Source organism: Prosopis cineraria, unplaced genomic scaffold, assembly GCF_029017545.1.
Source record: "Prosopis cineraria cultivar Desert tree isolate PC_DT_omini unplaced genomic scaffold, ASM2901754v1 PC9, whole genome shotgun sequence".
NCBI classification, from domain to species: domain Eukaryota; kingdom Viridiplantae; phylum Streptophyta; class Magnoliopsida; order Fabales; family Fabaceae; genus Prosopis; species Prosopis cineraria.
The window spans coordinates 14,730,298-14,743,399 of record NW_026555340.1 but is presented as its reverse complement, the minus strand read 5'-3'; the positions used below and the strand labels follow the sequence as shown (position 1 = coordinate 14,743,399).

The following is a 13,102-nucleotide window of genomic DNA, read 5'->3' as shown; positions in this document are numbered from 1 at the left end:
TACAAGCATCATTATCCATGCATTTACATAATATTGACAACCCATTCCAAAAATAACTACATGGGTTGTATGGATATACTACACTTTCAAATGCATTTACAAAAAAAATACCATATGTAGTTACAAAAAAATATTAGCTGCATAATCAAAAGAATTCCATCTTCTCAATATTAATCAGCATGGCTTAAGGTTTTTGTAGGTCCTAGAAGTATGACCAGCCTCATGACATCTTCCATAATGATAAAGCTTTTTCTTTTGAAATTGAGATTCACATTTTTTCATCTTAGGTCTTCTTAGAGGCCTTCTAGTCTTCAGTGGCTCCAAGAATGTTTGGGTTAACATATTTGTCATTGTTAGTGCACCTTATAAAATCTCACTCCATTAAACACAATTAACAAATAAAACTCATGGTAACCAAAGGATTAACCCAAAAAGTGATTACCAAGGTTTAATTCAAAAGCAAGGAATCCCAAGTTTTCTAAATAAAAATAAGTTTAAATCAATCAAAATCCTTTATATCAGAGAAAAATAAATTTTAAAAGCATGGGATAACTTAGAGAAGTGAAAGAAATCAAAAACAAGTGAAAAACAACTCTTATAATGTGTGACAGAGTAGTGTCTCATGACTCGTACACACTACGCCATGACGTGTTGCTCTCTGTGCCACACGCTGCGGCTTAAGTGCTATGCACTACGGTGTATTGCATGAAAATTCAACTGATTTTGCTGTCAATTGACAGCAAAATTAAGGAACTTCCGACGCACCCTTAATCTCCATCCATCGTCCGAATGATGTGATCTAGGTGTCCACAGAAAGCTCTTTACATGAACTAGCTAATGGCATGCATTTCACTAAATTGTCATTGTATTTTGCTCAAATCATTCAAAACTTGTTCAAATCTTCATTTCTACACTTACACTAGTATTTTGGCCATATAAACATATATATCTCAACAACACAGGGTTCAAAATACAAATCAGACATTTACAATAACCAAATAGTGCAAGTGAGATGACATGCAATCTAAAATTGGCAAACATATACTATTACATGAGATAACTAAGCTAAAGGCATACAAAAAGGAATATGTTAATTCCTAGCCTCTTGAGCCTTTTCCCTCTCTATACCAGAGCTAGAGCTTGAAAAGTGTTAAATAAAAGGGGTGAGTCTAGCCACTCAGTAACCAAGGTAAAAACCTACTCTATATAGTTATATATCAATTATAAGACAAGCACATGCATAAGAAACCAGGTAAGTAAAACAAGCTCACACATATCACAACTTGTCATTTATCATTTAATAACTTCTTTAACTCACATATACTAAGTGCATTGTCACCATATTCTCAGATAGGTGACCTTGACCTATTATTCACGTGACTTGCCATAACTCAACATGTGTGACACGTCATATATTTACTTAGGCAATGGTTGACCAACCTTATATCCTCCTTATTTCCTCAGATTGAAACCACGAACTATAACACTAAATAAGGCTCCGTCCATGTGACTGGGCTACCCAAGCTCACCAATTGTGAGGTGTGACTCAGCCAAAGATCACAGGACTCACTCTTAGACCACAGCTTCCCCTATTCTTGAATTCTTGGGGTGTCTCATACCTAGGCTATTCTCCTTATTGAACCAGTGGAGATAGTTAGGTTTTAGTCCCTCAATAAACTATGGGACAAGGTCATACCCTCGTGCATCAGAGGATAGCTTAAATACCATATGAATTTTTCTCTACTCCCAATCCCTAGGCAAACTCCGCCACTGATCATGCCATAATTAACACTCATTCATTTTCACACTTTCATTTTCATTTACTCATTATCACCACAATCACGTTGGGCTCAGGACCGTACGCTACCCAAGTGTACATCAATTTCCTATCTTTCACTTATAACACTTATACCTATTTTTCAATCACAATTGCTCATTTACAACACATCATCAAATTCATCTTCTAAAGACGTATGCATATTCATATTCGAAACATTTTGATTAGGCATTTGCATTTCAAGCCACAATAACTTTATGCACATTCAATTTTTCATATACTCATTGAAACTAGCACATGTTTTTCACATTGAAAATCAACCCATGCATGCCACACTCACAATAGAAATCAATTTACAATCAATTAATATATAACTACCCAAAGTAGAGTTTCTCCCAGCTTCCTCAAACCTTTGAGAGATCAAAGGTTTACCCCTCAATCTAGTAGCTTCCAAGCTTAAATTTCTAAGCCAAATAGGTGACCAAGAGCTAAACACTACAATTAACTAAGTTGAAATTTATCAACATGACCAGCTCAAGCATTTAAACTCTCAATTCTCTACTTCTAAAATTACTTAGCATTCACTCCACAAGAATTTGAGCCTATCCCTTGGCTTCATTATCTATTTATAACATTATATAACTTCATGGAACAGCCACATTGCCATTAATACCTCAACAACCATAATAATGACAAATTTAAGGTCTATTTTCAGACATTAATGAAGCTCATCATCCAACAACCACCAAAATCATTTATATTAAGTTTAAATACTCTAAACAACTCTCATTAACTCCATTTAAGTCAATGAGTTCGGACCCATACCCCATATAGACTGAAATCACCATCCTCATCTAAACCCTAACTCAAATCTTTGAGAAAATGGAAGAGGAAAGGAGAAAAAGGGTTTAGGAATCTTACATTGGATGATTTGGATATTCAAACCTTCTCAAATTCTCACCTAAGTTGTGCCCTAGCAAAGCAAATGTGAGCTCCTCCAATTCCCTTTCCTTTCCTTTCTGTTTTTCACGTCAGTTTATGTCTAAATTCTGTAGAATTTGCACCGTGCACCGCGGCACATGTCATCATGCACCTTAGCATGTGGTACAGAAAAGAAAGTTCTTGCTTGATGGCCCCGTGCACCGCAACGTACCATGCATGCACCATGGCATGTGGTACAAAGGCTGTTTAGCTTGTTTTTCTCCACTTTTTGGTCTCTAAGTAACCCAACTTCACTTTGGACCTAAATTATACCTGAAATTCCAACTAAAAACACTTATTATTCTCCTTTGACCAAACACTGCATCATCTTACTTAATTATCCTTATTAATCTTAGTAAATCAGGGAATTAAGAATCGGGATGTTACACACCTGGCCATGGAATATCATGTGTGGACATAGGTCTCATGCTGCGAGCATAAATTTTCTATTGTGATATCAACTTATAGAATTCATCCACAAATGTATACATATTTCCATGAACCAGCTTTATTGCTGCTCATGCATGTGCACAAGGTATTATACTTATTTGCCATGCCAAACAAGTGCATTTGTGTTTTGTAATATCTACAGTCAAATGAATTATTCCATTAGAAAAAAAGGTTTATACTGAGATCTAATTTTCTCCATAAAATTATGCATGCAAATTTTCAACCCTTGCAACCTGCTCCATCAATTTTGCCTTTATATTAGGTCTTACCCCATCTTTCTAATTAATCATAGCCATTTTGGATGCCATCATTTTGTTTGCCAGTTTCTCCTAATACTCATGTATTAAAACATTAATATTGTGCTTTTGCTCCTTCACAATCCAAGCATTAAATGATTTAGCAAGAATTGTTGTAATGTTATCCCATCGTTTATAAGGAAACTTACATTGTGCTTATCAATCTACATCTCCTTGAGCTTCAACCCATTATGCCAATTGTGGACTGAACAATCTAAGGTTCCCTATGGCAATATTAAATTCTTCCTCATGCCTAGCATAAGCAACAGCATCAAGTAATTTGACTGCAGCTTCCTTGCTATTCCTAGACGTCCTCCTCTAACCTCTATTAATTTTTACATATTCAACACTAAAATTTTCCTTCATATTACGGTAGCAATATGCATGTCTCTCACCACTAAAAATAGCTTATATAGCCCAACAATGGCATTATACCTATTAGAAACTAATGTTATCTTGACTGATCTTGTAATGTCTTTCACATTTTCGAGAAACCAAGACCAATCTTCAAATATTTTCCTACTCATAATAGCATATGCTAGTGGAAATAAGTCATTGTCTGCGTTATAAGTAGAAGCTACCAACAACGTTCCTTTGTATGGACCACTTAGAAAGCATCCTTCTATATAAAGTATGTGTCAACAACCTTCTAGAAAACTCAAAATACAGCATCCATATGCAATGAATAACCTCTCAAATCTGTTGCTATCAGAAGCATCCCATTTCACAACTATCGTTAGATTAGTTTCCTTTAATCTATCACAAATCCAAGGGATTATCATATAAGAATCTTGTGGAAGACCATGTATATCTCGCAATGCTTTTCCTCTTCTCCTATATGCTTGACTGTATGTCAATCGCACACCATACTCTCTATACAAGTCTCTTCTAATTTCATTCATAATCTTGTCTATAGTAGACCTTAAAGCATCAACAATGATCAGTGAAGTTAAATTTGCCCTTACCCAGTGTGAAACAATAAGCTTGTCCTATGCATTGTGGATGTGCTCGCCATTGAATCTTGTTACCCTCAAAAAGTTACTATGCTTTCCTATTGAATATGCTGCAATACTCCATAGACATCCCTCAACCTTGCACTTAGCAATGACCTTTTTTATATTATTCTTCTTAAACTTGTATGAAAACTTGTGCCCAATACTATACTTGTACAAAGTTTGTCTAAAGGCCACTACAACAGTAAACATTTAGCCCTTACCTATAAACAAGTCCTTCCATTTTGTTGAATTCATTTTAGGTATTAGTGTAGGCATTATTTGTATAGCATATTCTAATGGCAAGTCTTCAATCTCAGGACACAAACTACGTGGAGATAGAGACCCTCCCTCTGAACCTCCCAATAAATTATCAATCCTGTAGAAAATTACAATACGAGCACATTAATAATACTACATTTTAATATTATATATGTTAACAAAAATAATTAACACAACTTACATATGTTGGTACTCAGTTAGGTCATCTATTGATGCTTGTGTAGTGTCATTTTCATTTGCAACTATATATACATGTTCACTTTCTTCATTGTACTTAATTAAAGGTTCTACTCCATCATCATCAAGAAGATTTATAAGTGTGTCAATGCTGAGTGTGAACTTCATCTCACTTTGAGTGTTTTTGCACCCTATAATTGCTAATAACATTCTTCTCAACTCTTCATAACTTATCTCTTCCTTTATACTTCTTGTTCTTGCACTCCCACCCACATATTGCATACTGCCTTGGCCATCATATGTAATTTTTTCTCCTATATGAAAAAACATAATAGATGTTTCCCAGATGTACTAGCCATCTTTCATGTCAACCTACACCATACACAACATATTGACAACTTAAACTTCAGCAATTAATAACACACATAAGATATATTATCAACTTATGCTGCACACAACATATTGACAACTGCCCATGTCATATTAACAACTTAAGCTTCATCTATTAACAACACATACAAGGTATTCTCAACCTGCATGTCACACAACATATTAACAGCTACCCATAATATGTTGACAACTTATGCTTTAGCTATTAACAACATATCTTACTATCTCATGACAGACTCATCAACCCAACCAGGTAGCACTAGATTCTTGAATACACTATTCCTAATGCAACTCTAATGACCACCCATGACAGATATATCGACCGAGAGAGAAAGAGAGAGAGAAACCACCGATGACTTATATACCCATAAAGAGAAAAAGAAAAACTCTACTCTACCAACAAACCATAAAACACTTGATTAAATGATTAACAGGGAGTATATGCAAACTAATCTCATCATTTACTTTTTTTCGTGACGTCACAATATCAAATTCTTTGAAGCTTGAACCTGGGTACAAGAATGTTCGAACATGGGCCCTCTTCCTTCACAGACTCCTACATATCTCAAACTAAAGATGATTGCAAGAATGGGTTCATCTTCTAGCTATAAGTTGATCCTTCCGTACACTATTTTGAGGACGATTACAAGATGCATCTTAGCTATTGTTGCCTCTATCACGTGCAAAAACCAGTCTTCTTTCCTCTTTCCTCTTTCCTTATTTTCTTCCCTTTTAATAAGCCAAGGGCAAATGGGTCTTTTTAGTTTTAATATTATTTACCCCTAAGGACCATGGGACTTCATAGTAATTTGGCTTATTCATGGGATCTGAGAGTATTAAAGTTTGATGTGTGGGACCTCATTGTAATTTTCCCTTTATTACTTAAATTAAAAATTTCTAAATATTATTATCTATATTATTTTTTATAATTTTTTTAATATATTAAATCCGTGCATTTCCTCTTCCCTTCATTTGGAGCATAATTGAAATCAACAATGCAACTCTAAAGCCTCTTGCATTCAAGCTTCAACGTCGATCTGTCGTCTTTCAAGTGTGCCCTATAAGCATCATCAATTAGATCAATGGGAGAATTTTAATAAAGGACCCTTGATCAAACTTATTTACATTCAAAACCTATAAATTTTTAAAATTTCACTGCAGTCAGAAGGTACTGATTTGATATTAAATTTCTAAAAGGAAATGACAAAATTGCCCATCCTTTAAATTAATATTAGAACTTTCCCACTTTACTTGTTAACTACCTTACTTCACTTGTTCATTTATTTACAGAATGTTGTTAATTGTCCTACTTAACTAGTTTTTATTTTAGGTGTTGAAATCATCTTATGACAACTTATTGATTCATATATTGTATGATGTTCGTTTACTTATGTACCATTGTTCATTACTCTACTTTACTTATTCATTGCCTTACTTTACTTGTTCATCACTAAACATTTAATTACTTTCATTTTAGGGAAATAAACAAGAAATTAATAACATTCAGTAAGTATATGAATAAGTAAAGTAAGACAATTAACATGTGAAATAGGGATATTAATTTAAATGAAAGGAAATTTTTTCTTTTTTTTTAATTTAATATCAAATCAATACTCCTAAATTGTAGTGATATTTTAAAAAATTTAGGAGTTTTGAATGTAATTAAGTATGGTCAAGAATCTATCCTTTATTGAAATTCTACCTATATTAGTGCATTTTCTCAAATCAATCCTCACTCCTTTATATATATTCTCCGAGTAATTTGTTCAAATCCTTTCTCTCTCTCTCTCTCTCTCTCTTCTCTACTCTTGTTTCTTCCCTAACTCAAGCTTCACCCAAACACATTTCCATCATTGATCACCTAAGCACCAACTTCAAATTCTTCAATGCTCAATCCATTCATATCTTCAAACAACTCTCTCAGGCTAATTATTTTAAAATGATTGGATTTTCTGAATCATAGATTCAGTCCTTTGATGAACCGTCAACCCAGAATATTGTTGTCCCATGTAGAGGAAAACTCGAAGCCGAAAATTGAGTTCCTTCAGCTTCTAGGGTTTGAGGGCATTCTTTCCAAGAATTCATAAGGAAAAATTAATCATTTAATCTTTACAGTAGTTTTTGGCACAGTTGTAATTTAGTTCTTAAACTTTAACTTGTTGTAACTCAATCTCTATAGTTTTAACTCGATTGTAACTCAATCCCTGAACTTTTTTTCTTACAATTTAGTCCCTATATTTTTAAAAAATGAAATTATAAAGATTAAAAGTATTTTGACCTTTCATATTTATAATATTTATAAATATTAAAAGGGTTTAATAATTTAAAAATATTAGTAATAAATTTTAATTTAATTTTAATCTTTGTAATATTATTACTAATATTATAAATATTAAAATTTCAAAATATTGTAATTTTAATCTTTAAATATTGTAAACATTAAAGGTTTAAAATATTTTTAATCTTTATACTTTTATTTTTTTAAAATATAAAGATCAATATTTAAATGGTTAAAACTATAGAGACTGAATTATAAGAGGTAAAGTTTAGAGACCAAGTTACAACTGTGTTAAAACTATAAATACTAAGTTATAATAAGTCAAAGTTTAGAAATTAAGTTACAGTTGAACCAAAACTGTAAGGATTAAATGATTAATTTTCTCAATTCATAAAGTGATGATACATTGTTCTGTTAGTTGTTGTTTCTTTCTTTTTCTTTTTTTTTAATGAAAAGTCAATTATATTAATAAAAGTTAAAAGTAAATATACATAAGTATTAAGGAAAAGGCACGTTTGTTGTTGTTTCTTGTTTCCCAACTTCTTCTGCCTCCAGGCTTTTTAATACATAGTTTGTTTTCTGGTAAAAAAAAGTTATTATTTAAATCATCAAGTGATAATATTGACCAACGTATGTTGTTAATGTTAGTAGTAATATATATAAGATATTTTTAATAATGTTTACTAAAATATAGTAACATTAATTAATATGCTAGCATGTGATTTGAGGAAAGTACTTACTAACTTTGTTCTCGCAATATCACTCGTTTGGAGAATCTGATACTATTTAGAATTATACATTTTTATTTGGAATAACGAGTTAAATATATTTAATCATTTGTTAGTATTGAATGTTGTGGATTTGAAGGATAATCCAAACAACACGGCCACTAAGCAGCGACGGATCTAGTAAATTTTGTTGTTGGGGGCACGACATATATAAATAAATATTAATATTAATATTTTTTAAATATAATAATAAATATTTTTTAAATAATAACATAAATTCATTAAAATTAAATAAATAAGAAAAAATAAAAAACTATAAAATTATACGAACTTAATAAATAGAATTATCTTAATATAAACAACATTTGTGTTGAAAATATTAGAATAAGTAGTAAATATTAATATCATATGCTAATATTCTTTTTTGATGAAAATAATCATACTCCTTTAAAATAAATATTTTCAATATAAACAATTAAATAACCTGAAATTATTATTATTTTCAAAATAAAAAATTAATATTTTATTTGAGTAGTTGAAAAAATATTTTATTATAATTTTATTTGGTTAAAATATATAAAATTTTTCTAAATTTTGCGACAGTAGAGCTCACCTAATTTTTTTTTTTATCACAGACTCCCTACTATTTTACCAACAAAAGTTGTCATTCATATTAAGAAAAGATATATAGAACCTTATATGACATCCTATATAAGTTAATATTAACTTTATAAAAATTTTATCTATATTTTTCTATTATTGTGGGTGCATACCTATCTCATTTCAAAGGAAGGATAAATTTTTATTGATATGATTCTTTCTTGAGTTGTATTGAAAAAAATTAACTGTTTTTTCAATGTTAGGTGCCATATGTATATCTTGTTAATTTGATATGGTAAATTTTGTTAATAAGATAACAAAGTTATTAATAGTATGGGGTTTTGAAAAAAATAATTAAAGAGGTTAATTTAAAAGTTTAAGTGAGGGAATAGTTTATATGTAACTATATTAAAATTTACAAAATTTTGTAGATTTTAGCCTAATCCTATATATTTATATAAATAATATGAACAGGATAATTTCTTATATAAACTAATCTACCACCTAAAAGTTAACAATGCAAATAATATTAATTTCTTTGATTGAATGACTAAGAAATGTTTAGGAATAAAGATTGAATTTTTTATAAAAAAAAAACTTAACTAATGGTGGAGCAATATTTTAAGGGAGCAAATGATAATTTTTGAAGGAGACAAGTGATAATTTTCCCATCCTATAATTAAGAAGTGCTAATGATGTTAGTCCGGGCAGCTGCCCCCGTAAATCCGTCCCCGCCACAAAGGAACACATATAATGATATGTTAATTGAAGTAAGTGCAGATTTGCTTTTGACATTTGATTATATATAAACATATAGTGATGCATATAAACGTAAGTGTAGATATTTTCAATAATATAGCTTCGTCCAGTGGTGGACGAAGGAAGAAAGGCCACAGTCCGACGAAATTTTTATTTTTTTTATTATATAAGTGACATATTTATAAGCCCTAAAACTTTTATAATATAAAAAAAATAAAATAAAATCTTCTTAAATTATATAAATTATAATTTAATTTTTTAAAATGTCATAATTTTACTGAATATTAATAAATTTTAATATAAAAAGATCATTTTATTCTTATTAAAAATAACAAATGCCCAATCATAATTTTTTCTTAAAAAATCAGATTATTTTTTTTGTAAATCGCTAGAGTTGAACAAGACATCACAATTTGTCAAGTATAATTTTTATTATTAAAAAAAGCCCCAATTATAATTTTTATTTAAAAAATAATAACTTTTATTCTGTGAATCATAAGAATTGAATAAAAAATTACAACTTATCAAGTATAATTTTTGTTATTATTATAAAATAAGTTCTCAAAATAACAAACCTCAATCACAAACTTTTATTTAAAGAATAATAACTTTTATTTAAGTAAATCCCTAAAAACTTAAAAAAATTACAAATATTTTAAAGGATGAGATTATTATTTATATAATTCGTAAAAATTTATTGTCATTTTTCATACAATATATGCTTTTCACTCTTGGCTTCCTTTTGACTCTGCCCCTCGCTTTGAATGACGATCCAAATTGCTTAAAAAAGTCAAAATTACATATATGCCCTTAACAATAACAAGACTGCATGACTCATACTATTTTGCATTTTTAGAGTCTAGCTCTGCCAGATTTAATTTGAACAAATTCTGCCTGCTTGGAGGGAAGAGGATGATGGTCTTTATACTGTTGGCTCTTGACGGTGTCCTCTAAGGCCTGCCTCGCTGGGGTAAACTCGAACCCTAAATCCTTCAGCTTCTGATTAGAGGATTTGTAAGATTTTACTCTTGGATTCTTCTCATCTGAACATCTGCTTGAGACAAAATATATATATATATATATATATATATATATATATCGCAGTTAAATTCAACCGTGTCTAAGTCAAAATCATTCTAAATTTTGAACAAAAACAAGAATAATGAGGGAATCAATCCACAAAGTCTACAAGAATTATGGTGTTTTTTTTTTTGGACGAACTACAAGAATTATGTTTGAAAATTGAGATTATAGAACAAACAAAAATATCTTTAATTTATCTTTTTTGAATAAAAAAAGGATTAAATGATAAATTGACCTCTAAAATATAAGTTTAAAAGCGTTTGGAACTTTAAACTTATTTTGAACAATATTTTCCTTCAAGTCTTGAAAATGATATAATCTAATCCTTACAATTAACAAAAGTTAATTTTGATTATTAGTTGACTGAAAAATGATAAAAAAATTCAAAAGTTATAAAAAAAGACAAAAAATTATAGTGAAGTATCAAAAATTACAGAAAAGGACCAAGAAAATTTTATTGATCTTTTTTTATAATTCTTACTATTCTTTTTTGTCATTTTTTTTTCAACTAATAGTCAAAGTTAACTTTTGTTAATAGTAAATGATAGATTGAACCATTTTCAAAAGTTAAAATTGAACATTGCGTCAAAAATGAATTTAGGATCCCTGACACTTCTCAACCTATAGTTTAAAGCTCAATTTGCTTTTACCCTTAAAACAAGGAGTTACTTGGCAGGAATGGGATATTCTGGAAAGTACTTTGTCATAATTTCAACCACTTCTCCATAGTGGAGTGAACTCTCAGAACACATGTAACAATTAGAAGCAGGAGTCTCATAAATCAAAATATGGGCTAATGCCACATATCCTTAACATGAACATAAGCATGAGTGGCATTTACTTTGGTTTTAAACAGAGCCATTGAGATACTTAGAATGTGCATTGTGGCTACATTTATGGTGGATTGAAGCAATGGTCCCACCACCAAAACTGGACTCATCACAACCAAGTCCACTCCTTTGCTCTTGCTTCTTCCCATGCTGCCTGCTCTGCCACTGTCTTCCCATAGAGTACCAATTCTACAAAACCACATACTCATCTACTTATTGAGTGTTTCAATGATTGCACTTGAAGTTATTCATTCATCAAAACTTCAAACTAGCTATTTGGTTGGATTTAGTACTATCTGCATATATGGATTTTGAATGTTTAATACAACTATCTATATATAGACACACACACATACAACCAATGTATGTATGGATTTTGAATGTCTAATATTGAGGATCGTGTTAAGGAGTTTTGTGGTCTTAGGCAAAATTATTTAAGAAGGCCCAATATATTATAATTTCTCTCTCTTTTTTTTATTGCATAGTTTCTTTTTTTGATTGTTTATCATTTATCTCTCTTTATGTCACTTTTCTAGCTTTTTGAGTTATAAAATCATGTGTCAACAAGATATATTGTAAATTTTATACATGCGACTAATATTATTTTAATTTAATTATTATATTACTGGTTCAATTATTAACCTAACTGGTTGGTAGATCATAAAAACTAAGATTTGCTTATCTTTCCATAAAATATTGGGTGGAATTTATTTAACTTGTTTTTTTGCAATGTTCCAAATCACTCTAGCACCACTCATCAACCACCATGTCAATGCTCCTATTGTGGTCCATATAGACTGCTCCAATGGATGATGTGAACACAACTCTCCGCACTTTTGCTTCCGCAGCTGCTATGATCACATTCCTAGTTCCCTGTACTGCTGACGGCTTCACCATCTCTTCCTGTGACATGCATCATCCTCATATTAAATTCATTTTCAAGTAGGATTATCCTTCATCTATTCACTTATAGGAGTATATGATATTCTAAACTTAAAGATAGTACTCCCTCCATCTCAAATTATAAAATACTTTGAGAAAATTAATGTTTCATTAAATAGGCTTATTCCAATATTACCTTTTCCTTCTCCCTATTTAATATTAATTAGTTGTAGATTTAAGGTTATTAAATGAAGGGTATTTTTAAAGGTTTACATTTTTGTTTTGAAAAATAAATTGTTAAGTGTGTTTAATGAGATTATTGGTATGTAAGCTTTTGTTTAAAAATATCTTATAATTTAATACAGAGGAAGTACAATTTTTTCTTTTTCCTTTTTTGCATAAACATGGATAACATTACTAAAAAGACAGAGTATAAATCAAGTTACTGTATCATCATCCACCACCTCAGCACAAAAAGGTGGGGGTTGATCATAGTAGTAGAAATAACCTATAACATCGGAAGCTTGACTAGCAAGAGATGTGCACAGGTATTAAGTTCTCTATACATGAATTCCAAAGAAATAAAGCAATTGCTGA

The 13,102-nt window shown here is 30.5% G+C and overlaps 1 pseudogene; it reads right to left on the bottom strand.

The window, feature by feature from the left end:
• Nucleotides 1-10,562: 10,562 nt before the first annotated feature.
• Nucleotides 10,563-12,520, bottom strand: LOC129319590 (cinnamoyl-CoA reductase 2-like; annotated as a pseudogene).
• Between the last annotated feature and the right edge of the window lie 582 nt (nt 12,521-13,102).